Here is a 16078-nt window from a genome sequence, read left to right as displayed (position 1 = left end):
AGATAACCCTCCTAAAACATCTTCTAAATTCTTCTATTCCTCAGATGTTTTAAAATTAATATTTAAGTTCAATATCTAACAATATGGATGACAGTTTCATGGCAGTCAGGCACCGGTGGAAAAAAATCCCTGTTCTCCAAACAAATACTGTAGACAGAAGGCGGAGGTCTGACCTGGAGGAGGGAGTTTCAGCCCTGAAGACCAGGTTCTGAAACCTGGCCTCCCTGGTCAGTAACTCTGTCCCCTCGCTCGAGGTGCTGAGCTTTTTAATGCAGTTTCTTTGCAGAGAGGAGATGAGTTATTTCCATATCAAAGTGCCTTTTCTTTTTTTGGTTGTACTTGATGGCTTCAGGATCTTGTTCCCCAGCCAGGGATTGAACCCGGGCCACAGGAGTGAAAGTGTTGAGTCCTGACCACTGGGCCACTGGGAGAATTCCCAACAGTGCCTCTGAGTGGATTGAGGCACAGCTGATGTAAAGTGCAGCAACAGCTTGTTTATACACGTTATCACTGAATTCAGATATTATATTTCTTCCTATGGGGAATACAAGGTAAAATTCAGATGTAACATATAAAGTAAAACGCAAATGTCTTTCTTTTTCTATTTGAAAAAAATGCCTTTCTGATAAATGAAATCTATGTCATAAATTTTTTTTTTTCACAGTGGACATATAGGGGAGGAGTTTTCTTGATGTACTTGGGGTTAAAACTTGCTAATACGGCGCAAGAATGGAAAAAGGACAGTCTGCAGTGCTAGTAACATTATTCATTAACTGGTTTTAATGGGCTCTTTGGGGACATTTTATCTGCAATATGTAACAGCCAACAGGGCTCCTGCTAAAGAATTTCAAGCAAGGTCAAGTGAAAACATTAGTCGATCAGTCGTGTCTGAGAGTTTACAACCCATGGACCGTGGCCCACCAGGCTCCCCCGTCCATGGGATTTCCCAGGCAATCCTGGAGTGGGTTGCCATTCCCTTCTCCAGGGGATCTTCCCGACCCAGGGATCTATCCTGGGGCTCTTGCATTGCAGGCAGATTCGTTATCCTCTGAGCCACCAGGAATACAAGCAAGGTCACCCTACGGAAATGGCACACACTTTGTGGGGTGCTGGCCAGGATGCCCTTTTGAGTTGATGCTTCATTCGTTCTACTGGACAAGACCCTAAAAGCACAAGAGAAGAGAAATCCACAAACCCACACAAGTGGAAGAAGCAAGCATGCATCTCAGCATGAACGCTGGACATACGAGAAAGCCGAGGCTGTGAGAGCTGGAACTGAAGGAGGTTTAGGACTCCCGTCTTGGGGTGAACAATGTCACCCCAGGTTCACGTCCCCACGGAGCCCTGTGAGCTTATGTGGAAACAGGGTCTTTGCAGATGTGACTGAGTCAAGATGAGGTCACCGTGGATTGTGGTCGGCTCTCATCCGATGGCTGGTGTCCTCGTGACCGGACAGGATGGGAGAGGATGCGCAGGGAGCAGGATGCAGGCCAGGACATGTGGGGCAGGATCTGCAGGTTCGTCCACACGCCGAGGACACGTGGAGGTGAAGAGACAGGGGACCGGTGGCCCTCAGAGTCTCTGAAGGGAATCCAGCCTGTGGACACCTTGAAGTGTTTTTTGGCCTCTGGAGCCATGAGGATGGCTTTATGTCCATGGAGGATGGATGTTGTAAGCCACTCGGTGTGTGGATTTGCTAGACAGCCTTGGGAATCCACCACGGATGCCGCTGCTAGTCTCCCAGGGAGAGAGTCTGTCTACACCTGAGGTACCAGGTTGCTCGTTAACCTCGGGAACCGGAGAAGATGAATTCAGTGTCTTCCCTGTAGAAGATGCTGAAACAGTTGTCAGCAGCTGAATGCTGTTTGAAAAGCATTTCAAAGTTACCCCTCTGTAACCAACAGCTTCTTGATAACACCCAGCAAACTGGATGACAGTAATTTCTGGAGAAGTCGATTGGACAGATTCCCGGATCTCAGAGCAGAAATGTGCTCTGGAGGAGGAGAAGCAGCGAAGAAACTGGGAGTAAGGAAGCCACTGGCGTCTAATGTTTCTTTGTGGGTAAATAGAGGCATTTTTGTGTCCCTGGACTCTGTATCCTGAGAAGTGCTGCCATGTTCTCCTGGCACATGTGAAGTGGAGCCCTCTTGACTTAGGCTGAGGAATGATGATGTTGACCATATGACATGTTTTTCCAGTAGGCATGTATGGATGTGAGAGTTGGACCATAAATAAGGCTGAGTGCTGAAGAATTGAAGCTTTTGAGCTGTGGTGCTGGAGAAGACTCTTGAGAGTCCCTTGGACTGCAAGGAGATCCAAACAGTTCATCCCAAAGGAAATCCGTCCTGAATACTCATTGGAAGGACTGATGCTGAAGCTGAAACTCCAATACTTTGGCCACCTGATGCAAAGAGCTGACTCATTTGAAAAGACCCTGATGCTGGGAAAGATTGAAGGCAGGAGGAGAAGGGAATGACAGATGATGAGATGGTTGGATGGCGTCACTGACTCCATGGACATGAGTTTGAGCAAACTCTGAGAGATAGTGAAAGAAAGGGAAGGCCGGTGTGCTGCAGTCCACGGGGTCACAAAGAGTCGGACACAACTTAGTGACTGAACAGCAACACAGTATGACAGCGTGTCCTGTAATTAAGTCACTTTTGCTCTTTTATTCTTTGTAATAAAGTTATTTTGGAAATGGCATCCTGGCTCTGCTATACTAAGAAAAAGGAAGTTTCCCCCCTTGTGTTCAGACTGTGGTTGAAAGAGTAGCATCTAGAGAGTTGGGCTCAGAGGAGCTCCTCATGGATAAGGAGGGGAGGACAGCAGAGGTCACGACTGAGAAGCAAGCCCTCCATCCTTATTCTGCATCCTCCCCACACACCCTCACCCACGTGGCTGCTATTACTTGAGTCTTCTTACCTGTGAGTAGAGAATAACGTACAATCCTTCTGAAATGCAACAGTGCATGCTTTCTTATAATTAGGAAAGACAGAAGAAAACACCTGGGTAGCTGATAACTAGCTGTGTTTTAAAGCTTCAGTATGAGCACTGAAGGTAAGTAGCTAATTAAATCCCTTCATTCTACAAAAATGTTAAAAAATGAGAGTGTGTTCTTTAGTTCTATGATCATAGAAAGGTGGAGCCATGCCTGGAAGCCTAGAGACACAGAAATTTCTCTCTAAAATTAGTATGTGAGATTGCATTAATAAAACTGTTTTTGAGAGGAAAAACTGGATATTTTATTTAAGAGATTTAAGTAAAAGAGTAAATGGAGAAACAGAAATAGCAAGTAAAGAATAAAAATAAATGATATTTATTTCTTGATGACCTATAATACCTAAGATGATACAGACAGATATTAATAAGTGCTCCTCTGCGAGAATTTTGAGATTTGCTGGAGGAAATGGTTCAATAACAATTTAGGTATGAGTTTTAAATGGTTTTGGTTTCTTTCTCTTAATAGCTTGAGTGCATTTTTAGGATATTAGGAACAGTGGCAGATATGTTTTCCTAAGGTGAGTTTTCAGGAACTTTGATACAGGCGTGCCTGTGACCATTCCCCGAGGCTCCCATCTCTGCCCATTTGGAGGATTCTGGGCCTGCGATGCTCGGCCTCCTGTAGGGCCCAGCTCCCCAGGGACCACCTCACTGTATGTCGGGGCTCTGGAGCTGCTTGGCTCATCTTCTCCTCTATCTGACCCTGATCTTTGCTTTAATGCATCTGCTTTGCACTAATAATGTGGACTCACAAGGAAGAGGTTGATTAGCTTTATTCGTTTTGCATTGGCAAATATTTTAAATTGAATGTTGGGCATTTTTTAATTAGCCTTGCTTACTGTGAGCATGGGATGCTGACTACTTTAAATAAATAATAATAATAATACAGGCAAGGATAAAATCAGCATGCTACAGCCTCAAAGACTCATATCTAAATGAGTCAAGAGAGTGACTACTTTGTGTCTGAATCAGGAATGTGGAACTGTTCGCTTGGAGGAATGGTGGACAAGGTCCAGGACATCAGGAAACCTTATGTATGTTTGCAATGGAGATGGTCCAGGATGCTCATCCTCCATGTAACTCAGTTCACAGCACCTATTACATGAGGGATAATTTCCTGTACCTCTCAGGATTGCAGTTCTAAGTGCACTGCTGGCTCTGACCCATGGAAAATTATAAAGTGATAGCGCCCACACGACCCACTGGACAGACACCTCCGTAGCCTTCCTCCAAACTTGGTGGGGAGCTGCCTGTGTTCCATTCAACGGAATCCACCATCCTGCTTTAGTGGAACAAAATACAAGCTGTGTTTGAAGAGGCAGCTTTTAGCTCTTCAAAATTATGCCTGCTAATTAGAGGCATGTGACCAGTGAGTTATCTTCCAGCTATAAATTTTAATCCATATTCATAGCTATGTGAATTTCACCTTCTATGGAGCAGCCCTTATGCAAACAGTAATAGTTGGTGTGTCATTAGAGCATATCGGCAATTAATTCTCAAAATGATCAATGGGAAGGATGTCCTTTCCCCCATCTCTGGTTTATTTATGGGTTCCCATTAATTATGCCTAATTTTCTGTTGGCACTTCTCTTCCTAATGTAATTCAATTTAAGCATATCTTTCTAGAGACTTATTAATAGGTAGGGTCATTTATATTGTGTAGCACAAATATTTTATAATCCACTAATCTTGACAAAAAGGCAATGCCTTCCTGATAAAAAATGTATGAGAAGTAATGGTTCCCTATTAATAACTTATTAGGTCAGATCACACAGTTTGAAGTGTCTATTACACTTTAATTTTATCAGATTTCTTCCTCTGGAATTTGTCACACTTTCTTTATCTTTTGATTTCAATTGTTTTTCGCATCCCCCTGCCTCGGTGACCCCAAACAGTCCTCCTCTGTGGCTTTACAAAGGCAGAGGTGAGTGAAAATCCTGAGGCTGTGCCTGAGGGTGTCCTGGAGAGGGAAATGGCCCTACGTGTCTTAAAGCGGGCTTTCTTCCTTTTAAGACATGTTAATAATCAATGGACTCTGAGTTATCTTTGGTTCACACACCCTTTCAAACATCTGATGATAGCAAACAACCTTCCTTCAGAAAAGACACACTTCAATAGAAAATTCAAGTCTAATTTCAGAGGCTTTATAGCAATGCTAAAATTAATCCACACACTTTTTAAGGATCAAAGAAACACAGCTTAGGAACTTTCCTTTGGCTAAAGTTCACCATGTTAATTATATCTAGATACTTTGACTAACACAGGCTTCTCAGGTGGCGCTACTGGTAAAGAATCCACCTGCCAATGCAGGAGATGCAAAAGATGTGGGTTCCATCCGTGGCTTGAGAAGATAGCCTGGAGTAGGAAATGGCAACCCACTCCAGTATTCTTGTCTGGAAAATCCCATGGACAGAGGAACCTGTCAGGCTTCATGGGGTCACAAAGAGACAGGACTGAGCACACAGCATTTTGACTAATAACATGAGCTGGATAGACATGATTTTCCCAAACCTGCCTGTCATTCGTTGCCATGGTGTGATGTAATGATATTTGATTTGCCCTTTTAAATTCTCCCACCTAGACTGAAAATGTTTTGTGGAATTGAAAAGGCTTTCCCGAGGTCCTGTGGGGGTATCTGCCCTCAGGTAACTATATCGGGAGAGAAAGATGAAATGTCTATAGGAAAACAGCAACTGGTGATGGATTTTCTCAGACAAGATATTAGACTTGACTAGATTTCTGTCTTCTCCTCTGTAAAGTTACTTAAAAGGCCTCTTCTGATGCTGATAAAATTATGCAAATGTGCAAAAGCAAAAAAAAAACCAAGTCGTGATCAGTGTACATGAGCAGAAATAATTGATGGTGAAGAGATGACCCAAGTCCTCCACAGAGAGGAGCAGGGAGGGTGGCTGCTGGGCGGGCATGTTTCTGGTGGCCTGAGTCCCACTGGGGCATGGAACAGTATTTGCACCATAAACCTGTTACATGATGGACAGAGAGTCTGTGTGTGCTAGTTCAGGAGTGGGTTATTTAAAACTACAATGTTAATGCAAATTATCATCTGGATAAAATGTGGTCCAGATTATTTTGCTCACAATGAGATTCCTCACTGGCAAGCAGGTGCCCTGGGAACTGCTTTTAAACATACCTGTGTGGGGCTACTAGCATCTTCAGTGACCTTTGAGGTTTTTGTAAGAAAGATGAAAAAGAACAGCCAAATTAGCTTAAAATGAAGATATCAAATCTGCACATCTAATTAATAGCTATTTGAGAAATACTATTAATTTGGAGGAATATGTTTATTAAATTTCCTTAGGAATATGGATTCAACTGATGCCATTACTAAATTAGCTTTGAGTTTTTAAAAATCATCATGAAATTTTACCCTTAGATGAAATTCTCCATTCTTTAAATATATTTTACTTTTGGTTGTTTTAGAAAACTTCTTCTAATATGTTTATTATTAATGTTTTTACTAGAAATAACAAAATTTATCTCTAAATTTCATGCTGTCTTGATATTCACATGAATAAAAGAAATTTGGATAATATTATATTAGGTAGCAATGTTATTCATTGCTGCTGTTACTGCTCATCTGCACTGAGATGATGGTTTCAACCTTCAGGGTAAACCATTTCTCTCCTACAAAGTGAGAGAGAAGAACATGAATGAATGAATTTTGAGGAATGCAATCGCTGGAGAATAAGAGGAAGGGAAGGCAGCTTGGGAGCCTGGACCCAGAGACCCTGAGCACAAGGGTGTCCGGATGGGACAGAGGGACCTGGGGGGCAGGGAGGGGCAGGAGGCGGGTGGAGGGCTCCAAGGGGCCACCGGGGGTCATCGAGGACTGTTACTGCGCTCAGGATGAGATTTCTGGTGGCCTCGGCAGGAGACTTGAAGAGAAAGACCAAGAGTCGGTCGGCTTGAGGTTAAGGACCGTTGGCTGGTGTGCAAATAAAAGCAAGACACGCGGCCCTTCGAAGACGACTGTTATCAGAGGGCGGGCAGCCGGTAGCGCAGCGGCAGTGAGGACTGGCGGTGTGTGTCCCCACCGTCTGGTCCGCAGGACCTAGAGCTGCAAAGGCAAGCCTGGAGGGAGAAGGCGAGGAGCGCACTGCAGACAGCTGTCAGCGCGCGCGGAGGAGGAGAGAGTGGAAGCACGCAGGGACGCAGGGAGACCGCAAGCTCATGACTTTCTCAGCCTGACAGGGACCACGGCTCCACTGCGGCTGATGGAGCGTGGGGTGACCCGGGTGCTGTCTGGGGTGACTTTCACAGGAGCTGGCACATCCGTGGGCCTCAGCCTGGCTTCCCGTCCAGCGAGGAGACAGGGCTGGCATGAGGGGGGCTTGGAGGAACTGCGTTCCCCGATGAGCGCAGACCTATTGTGCAGGGGAGAGGTCTCGCCGCGGGGTGGGGGGCTGGAGAGCTGTGCTTCGGGTCTCCGCAAGCCGAGGCAGCCGGGTTTGCACTATGGTCCAGGCGGAGAGGAGCCGCGGGAGGCGAAACGCCGGGCGGTTGTTGCGGGCATTGATTTAGTCAACAGGACAGAAGTCCAGTGGGCCCCAGGGCCGGGCCGTTATCTAGGATATTATTTAAGTAGTTGATTACAGCATCTGATTGGTGGAGAATCTATTACTTCTAGTGAGTGCTTGAGAGTATAGAGCACTTATAATATCCTTTATCTTGGAAAGTCAAATGTACCTACAGAGAGGCTAGTAGGCTGGGTGAGGTGAGCCGGGTTAGGTCATGGGAGATTCCAGGAAAACAGACGATTCCCAAGACAAGCTGGCTAAGGCTGTGGTCGGAGGTGGGAAGCGTTGGTTTGCGGTGCCGGCGGGCTGATGAGCCCAGTTCAGCGCGCAGCGGGTGAACCGGCCAAGCTGGAGTCCCTGGGGCCCTGCTATAGGGCGCCTGCCCGCGGCTGAGGAAGGGGTCACCGGCCAGCCGCGGGCAAGTGCCTTCTGGAGTGTGGGCAGGGAAGGGCGTGAGCGTCAGCCCGACCTCCTCGGACCTGGCCCTGAGGGTGGGCGTGAGTGTGAAGCCAGGCTGACGGAGAATCCGCGAGGCGGATGGGCGGGGCCGTCAGGGGCTGACCGGGGAGAGTCCAGCGCTAGCCCCTCTCCCCGCCCGGCGCCCCCCAGGGCCAGAGCGGGACCCCGGAGCACCTGCCGGGTGCCCGTCTCCCCCAGTCTCTGCCCTGAGCCGGGAGCGGGTGGCCACTGAGGGCCGTACCCACGGTGACCCTGGTAGGAGCGGCCACCCGGGGATGAGGAACGGGGCGGGTGCTGGGACCCCCGAGGGACCTTGAAGCGGTGGAGGCGGCGGCAGGGCCTTTGCACGGACCCGACCTCATGATGCATGACGCCAAACCAAAAGCCATCAAAGTCTGGAACTGGCTGAAACGTGTGCTTCAGCCTTGTTTTATTTCACTCTGGCCCACATCTGTGGTCTGAACTGAGAAGCGCTGTAGTGCTCCCCCAAATCATTTTATTTTGTAAAAGTTTTATTTACTTTTATTTTTGGCTATGTGGGTCTTCCTTACTGTGCAGTATGGTTCCTAGCTGTGACACGCGGTGGGGTGGGGGTGCGGGGGTGCTCTCTGGCTGCGGCGCTTGGGCTTTTCTCATTGCGGGGCTTCTCGGTACAGAGCAGGTGCTCCGGGGCCGGCGGGTTCAGCAGTCAGCTCCAGGGCCCTAGGGCACCGTCTCAGTAGTTGCGGCGCTCCGGCTTAGTTGCCGGATCCCAGGGCATGTGGGGGTTTCCCTGGATCAGGGACCAAATCCGTGTCTTTCGCATGGGCGGGCAGATTCTTTACCACTGAGCCACGGGGAAACCCCCAAGTCATTTTAAATAATGATCATGTTAGAGGAGCAGAGAAGAAATGGTGAGAACAGACGTGGAAAACAGAAAGCCTGCTCCGGAAGCCTCCACCTCAGTGTCTAAAAGGCTCGGCCTAGAGTGGGTGGGATCTCAGGCATCCATCCATGTCCTTGGGGTCGGTTCTCCAACTGATGGTCACTGATTTTCCAAATCCATGAATATTTTTATTCAAATTAATGACCATAAAAATATAATCCATGATTCCTGATTGCATCCTTCCCTGCCTATGTTTAAGAGCAAAAGAAGGGCACTTCCTCTTCTCATTAGGAATCTCATTCTGGGTTATCTTGTTAACTATATGTATTTTAAATTAATGTTTACTCATTCTATTTACTTTTATTTTTAATCAAAATTGAAGAATGTGGGTTTACGATATGAAAATGACTTCCTCACATGTTATGGGGCCCTGTCATTTTCCTAATATTTTTTATAAGATTAATCATTTTATCAGATTAATTTCTGCCTATAACCCTATATGCAAAACAGAAAAAGAGACACAGAAATACAGAACAGACTTTTGAACTCTGTGGGAGAAGGTGAGGGTGGGATGTTTCAAAAGAACAGCATGTATACTATCTATGGTGAAACAGATCACCAGCCCAGGTGGGATGCATGAGACAAGTGCTCCGGCCTGGTGCACTGGGAAGACCCAGAGGAATCGGGTGGAGAGGGAGGTGGGAGGGGGGATCGGGATGGGGAATAAGTGTAAATCTATGGCTGATTCATATCAATGTATGACAAAACCCACTGAAATGTTGTGAAGTAATTAGCCTCCAACTAATAAAAAAATTAAAAAAAAAATTAAAAAAAAAAAAAAAATGCTTGCCAATTTCCACTAGAGGGATTTTAAACTCAAACATATGCATGCTTGAATTGTGAAATACAGTTTTAAAATATAGGGCAAACTGTTGCCTGAGAAAGCTCCGGGGGACCTAGCATGGCTCAGCCCCTTCGCTTCCACGGAGTATAGCTCACTGTATGGAAATGTTCCCCCATGGTCTGCTGTTAATTATGAAATCTCAAGCGTGTTGTTTGAGCACTTACATTACATGGACACAACACTGTTCCCTCCTGACTCCCTGACCCCCTCCTCCCCATCCAGGCACCAGCCCCCTAAGAAGGACCTGACAGGACATCCTTCTGTCAAACACCAGCCCTTCCTCCCCATTGTAAGAAAATCAGACAGAAAATGGAAACAGCAAGCTGGAAATGACAGAACAGAATGGCCCTCCCACAGCTCCCGTAGGTGGAACAAAAGCCCCTTTTTGGCGTTTGCAGCCTCAGCAGCTGCAGGCTGATGTACTTGGCTTTCTGTTAAGTAGAGGCTGGAGTGTAAAAATAGGCGCTGCCACTGAGAGGGTAAGCCTGTTGCAGTTTTACAGATTTAGAAAGTTCACGAATTGCTATCAATTAAAAATCTCTGCCTTCTTGTTGCATGCATTATTCACAATAGTGCACACCGTCGTAGGGCTTCGGGAAATATTTATTGCAGCTAAATGCGGAAATAGTGAAATTCAACCTGATAAAGATAAAAAATGTGTTTTAACCTGTAAATACAAAGTGGCCATTTTAGCATAAGGATTGGAATATATATCATGTGATCAATGATAGGCATATGCTGTACAAATATTTCTGATCCCTGATGGACTTATAAAAAAATTTGATCAATTTCCTTTAGACTTCACTTAAAAAAATCCAAGAAATAAATTAAAAACCATCTAGTCAGCCATAAGTATGTAGATTTGTGCATCCACATATACAAATACACAAGGGCATGATTATAGCAGTGACTTCCCGTTTATTAATTTCTTCCATTATGAAGTCTGCATGCTCTACCAAAAATGAGAATCGGAAATGTCAAAATGAACTAATTGCTTTTGCTGAATCTGAATCTTATTGTTGTTATGTTTGTATTTTTTTGCAAACTTGTTGCGTCTGGTCACCATTTTGTGAAATGTCACTTGTGTCGCTGAGCTCTACCTCGCTCAGCGCCCTCCTCCTCCCCCACCCCGGCCGAATTACTGAGTCTCCTTGGGGACCGGCCGGGAGTCTGCCCCATGTGGCACCATCAGAGAAGCTGGGCTCAGGGTGGCTGTGTGTTGCTTGTACCTGTTTCAATAGGAAACTCACATCTTGCCTTTCTTTAACCTTCACACCAACCAGCATCAGTGAAGTGGTAAAAATTGCTCTGAAAGGGGAAAGGCAAATGGAAGAGAGCATTCAACAATGATAATCATGCTGTCATTAAAGATTGATGAGAACTTTCAATTAGGCCCCATTCCCAATCTGGAGCCGCTCAAGCCAGCCCTGCCTACTATGATCTAAAGCTTTGCAATAAAGATAAAAGGTCATTACAATCTATTGAATTCAATCATGACAAGTACATTTACCTGACGGCAGCATGTATTACATACAAAAAACTAAATTAAAATAACATTATGGGCTGACTCAAATCCACATGAAAAAGGAAATTTAGAATGAAGGACAGATCAAATCACAGGCTGAGAATAATTTGATTTATCGTCCCTTTTTGTTGCAGAAAAATACTTATTCTGTTGCCCACCCTGATTGACACTGTAGCTCTGGAGAAAGAGGACACTTTCTTACTAACCGATGCTGTTCTTCAATAGAACAATTATAATATCTGATATCTAATGATAGACTGAGAGACATACCATTTATCAAAACAATTCAGTAATTCTTGTGTAAGAAGAAATAGACACATATAATTATGCACATACATGGTGAACATTATTATTTTGTGAATTTTAAAAGTAGTCTTGAAGTTTGTATATTCAGTATAAGACAAAATATTTTATAAATATACTACCACTGATTTTTATCCCTTACATATTGTATTTTTGACTGGAAAATTAAACATATTTATGTTTAAGAATGTAGGCCACGTGTAAGAGGATATATTTTAGAACTAATATATGTATTTCTATGTAAATCTATATGGTCACCGAAAGATATATTTTCTGTGCTAATACTATTTACATCCATCCTATTTCTTAAGAGTCCCAAATCTAAGTTATCAATAACTGATATAGTTTTGAACTTGTCACTAATTGCGCTTCACTTAAAAAGTTAATTAATAAGGTTTTTGACTCCACAGTTGAGAGTTCTGTAACAAAATAAATTCGACAATGTGAAGAGACAGCAGTTTCAGTAATAAAATGTATCACTGTTTTTTTAAAGCAGGTTTAGGTTATCTTTTCTACATAATAAAATAAGTTACTGTCCACTTTTGTTAAAGATTATTTAAAAAACTTTACTTTTGTGAATATAAACAGAATAATCAGGGTCATTTGATCTGTTGTCACAAATGAGTCTCACTGTCACAATGTAAACCACATTTTGAAACACAAAGGTTCCAGCACTACTGATAAAATGCAAGTACCTATGCTTAACTGTTTTACAAGCCCAAAGCACATTTTAACTAACTTGGCTGTTGATGATGAAGAAAGTCGCTAAAATAATTTTTCAAGCATATTCTACCTTACAAGCAATGATTTATTTCTGTCCTCATTAAGGACGTTATTGCTATTGTCATCTTGACTCACAGCTTCTATACTAAGTTAGCCGTGGAGGGTAGAACTTTGAGTACAATTCCCCTAGAAATCTTTTTTAGTGCAAACTTAGTAGCAACTGATGTTTGCTCAATTTTGGCTTACTCTGCAATCATTTGAGAAAATGTTAACATTATATGTGCATACACAAGAAATAGCTTGACCTGTTCAAATATTGCCTTTCCTGGCAGCTCATACACACAGGGGAAGTGCTCTCACTAACATGATGGTCTTCTTCCTGCAGAAGACAAAACATGTGCTTGTGGGTGTATGCTTCTATATCTTTGGACCTGAAATATCCCTTTCATATAAGAAATTAATCTCTTTGAACGCACGTTACTAACTGCTCTGTGTAGTGATCTCTGATCTCTCCCATGTGGTGGCAGCATTGCACTGGTCCAGAAGGCTGGGCTATGACTTGCTTTTGAAATGGCAGAGATGGAAGTCAGCTAGGATTTCGCAGAAAGCATCATTGGTACACACAGGACAATGCCATAAAACATGCGCAGAGCTAAATCCATAGTGTTTTTACAACATAAATTTGGTCATCAAAACATGATTAACTTAGGAGTCTATTTCTAACCACTAAAAAAAAAATTTAGCATGAGCTATGCTATTAATAAAAAGATCACAATTTTATTCATATTCATCTCTTCTTACTCATAAATTATTTTTTATATTTTGAATATCTTATTGATGCACAAACAGGATAAAAATATAACAGTTCTCCCATCCTTATCATTTAGTTTATTCTAAGGACTAAAGTCATATAACCAACATAGAGGTTCAATAATATCAAATTTGCATTTTAGAAATCCTTGACCTCAGTTTTGCTGCTTATCAGGAATAATGTATATTGACTGGGAATTAGTTTTATATTAAAGAATAAAGATTATTTACAACAACTTAAACGTGCACATCTTACAAGTAAGAGTGAAGTTTTGTTACCTAAATTGCAATGCTAAATTCCCTCTTGAAATAGAGACTTTCAGTTAAAGATGCTCGGGTTGGGAAGATCCCCTGGAAGAGGAGATGGGAACCCACTCCAGTGTTCTTGCTTGGAGAATTCTGTGGACAGAGGAGCCTGGTGGGCTACAGTCTGTGGGGCTGCAGAGTCAGACATGACTGAGTGAGCACAAACGCTTCATGATATAACTTGACAAAAAGTGTCTCTTAAGAGTTTTCCTCAGGGTATGATTTCTGTTCCTTAGGCAGAATTGAAGGAAAAATAGTTATTACTAAAATAGTAAGTACAATATTATGAAGTTACCTTGACTGTACATAATCTATTGTCATAAAAAAATTTTCTCAGTGTCAGTTATAATTGCCCCTTATAAATAGTTAAACCCTGATGGAAACTATTTTTCACCTAAAGCAAACTGACTAGTCCAGTGATGAGATCCACACAGGACACGTAAGCGGCCCGGGTTAACACTAAGGGTGGAGACTCCGAGGCTATTTCAGTTCTGCTTCAGAGCATACCTCTGCCACCTGAGATATAGGGATCGAGATGCTGGTGGGGCCAGAGTCACAGCACCTACCTGCAGCAGCTCTGACGTTCCCCTCAGCTTCAGTCTCCTTCTCTCTCTACACGTTCACCAGCTTTTCCAGTTTCTTGGTAAAAGGAGAATAGAGAAACAGAAAATTCTTCAAAGCAAAATTCTTCAAACAATGCCTTGTCTTGAATAAGCCTGATGACAGTGAGAGGCATTGTACGGGAGAAAAGTGATCCAGACTTTCAAAATCTTTCCGTCTTTCGGTCTCTAGAATATCTTGCGTTTTCACTCTGTCTCAGTGATTTCATCTGAAAAGGACATTTATTCACAGATTTACTCACTATTTCTTTCAAAGACACATACTGGTTACCATATTTTAACCAGATATAATTCCAGTCAAAAGGGAGAAAGTTCTGTTCCTTTGAAAAGTAACAGATTTGGGTTTCAAGGGAATATTGTCATGTTTTGAATATTAAAATGATGTAAAGTATAAACATAATTGGAAGGAAAAAAGAAGCATTTTGAATTAGCATCTGATATAAAAAATACTTTTACAAATTCTAAGTCCTTGATCCACTTACTGTGGTTTATAACTAAGTCAAATAATTTTAATAGTAACTTACAATGAATTCCTGGGGGATCGATCTGTATAAAAATGCAAGCCCTTTTAGCCATAGGGACAAAGTGCTGGTTAAGAGTGCAAAAATCAGCAAATGCAGAAACATTTTTGTTCTTGTTGTTTTAGTCTCTTGTTGCTCTACAGGGTAGCTGGAAGACAGGCAGGGGTGATGCCCATGGAGGAGGGGTGGGATTTGGGGTGCTGCCTGAGGTCAGGGCCTCACCTGGGCCATGCAGGTGAACCCGCCCCCATGTGACCCCGCCCCCATCGCCTTGTCGGGGGGGTCCTCACACCATGGCATCCTTGCTCAGGGGACTCTTGACTCTAGCTGGCTGTTTGTTCGGTGGAATTAGATGAGCTAAGAAGTCAGTCAGGCTCTCACAGTAACTGCAGAGTTAACTAATGCAGCATTATTTTTCAGGAAAAACAGAAGGCTTTGACATTTTCTAAATTTCATATGAACTTTGCATTTTTCTTTTGGCTGTGGAGGCCCTCAATGGCCTAAATAGTCCCCTGATATATTTAGATTGTTTGTATGTTTGTGTGTAAATGATTTCCATCTTTTTTTTTTAATGTTATTGAAGTATAGTTGATTTATAGTGTTGTGTTAATTTCTGCTGTAGAGCAAAGTGACTCAGTTACACACACACACACACACACACACACACACACACACTTTCGTATTCTTTCCCTGATGGTTTCTAAGACACTGAATACAGTATCTGGGCTATGCAGCACGGCCTTGTCGTTTATCTCTTGTATATATACCAGTTTGCATTTGCTAATACCAAACTCTCTCTCCTTCCTCCCCCACCCTCACCCGTGCCCTGGCAAACAAGTCTGTTCTCTAGTCTATGAGCTTGTTTGTTTTATAGATAAATTCATTTGTGTTGTATTTTAGATTCTACATATGCATGATATCATGTGGTATTTGTCTTTCTGACTTACTTCACTCAGTATAATCATCTATAGGTCTATCTGTGTTGCTTCAAATGGCATTATTTCACTTTTTTTTTACAGCTACAAATTACTTCTATCTTGAGTGGTCTGAAGAAAAAAATTATTGGCTATGTATTATCATGCTTGATAATTTTTCATACTCTTTTGGCTGCATAAAAACTCCTTACCTGTCAGTTTTGCAAATGCACATTTGTTAGCTTGTGTAAAAAGTAAGTAAAACTATGATAAATAAAAATCAGTCATGTTTACATAAAGAGAATATGCTATGTATACAGGCATAGACAATATATTATAGGTTATGTACCCATATATGCATATATATATTTCTGGTCCTTGTGTTAGAAACTAAAGATAAAGTAATAAACAAAATGGTCCCTGAACTCATGGAGTTGAAACCTTAGAGAAACAATTATCAAATAAGTTCACAAGGAATATTTAAATATAATTTATATTTTTGATAATTAGCACAATGTATCTGTGGGCTTCCCTGGTAGCTCAGTGATAAAGAATCCACCTGCAATACAAGAGACGCAGGTTTGATCCCTGGT

Source organism: Cervus canadensis, chromosome 23 (genome assembly GCF_019320065.1).
Source record: "Cervus canadensis isolate Bull #8, Minnesota chromosome 23, ASM1932006v1, whole genome shotgun sequence".
Lineage (NCBI taxonomy): Eukaryota > Metazoa > Chordata > Mammalia > Artiodactyla > Cervidae > Cervus > Cervus canadensis.
Note: the sequence above shows the minus strand (reverse complement) of the source record.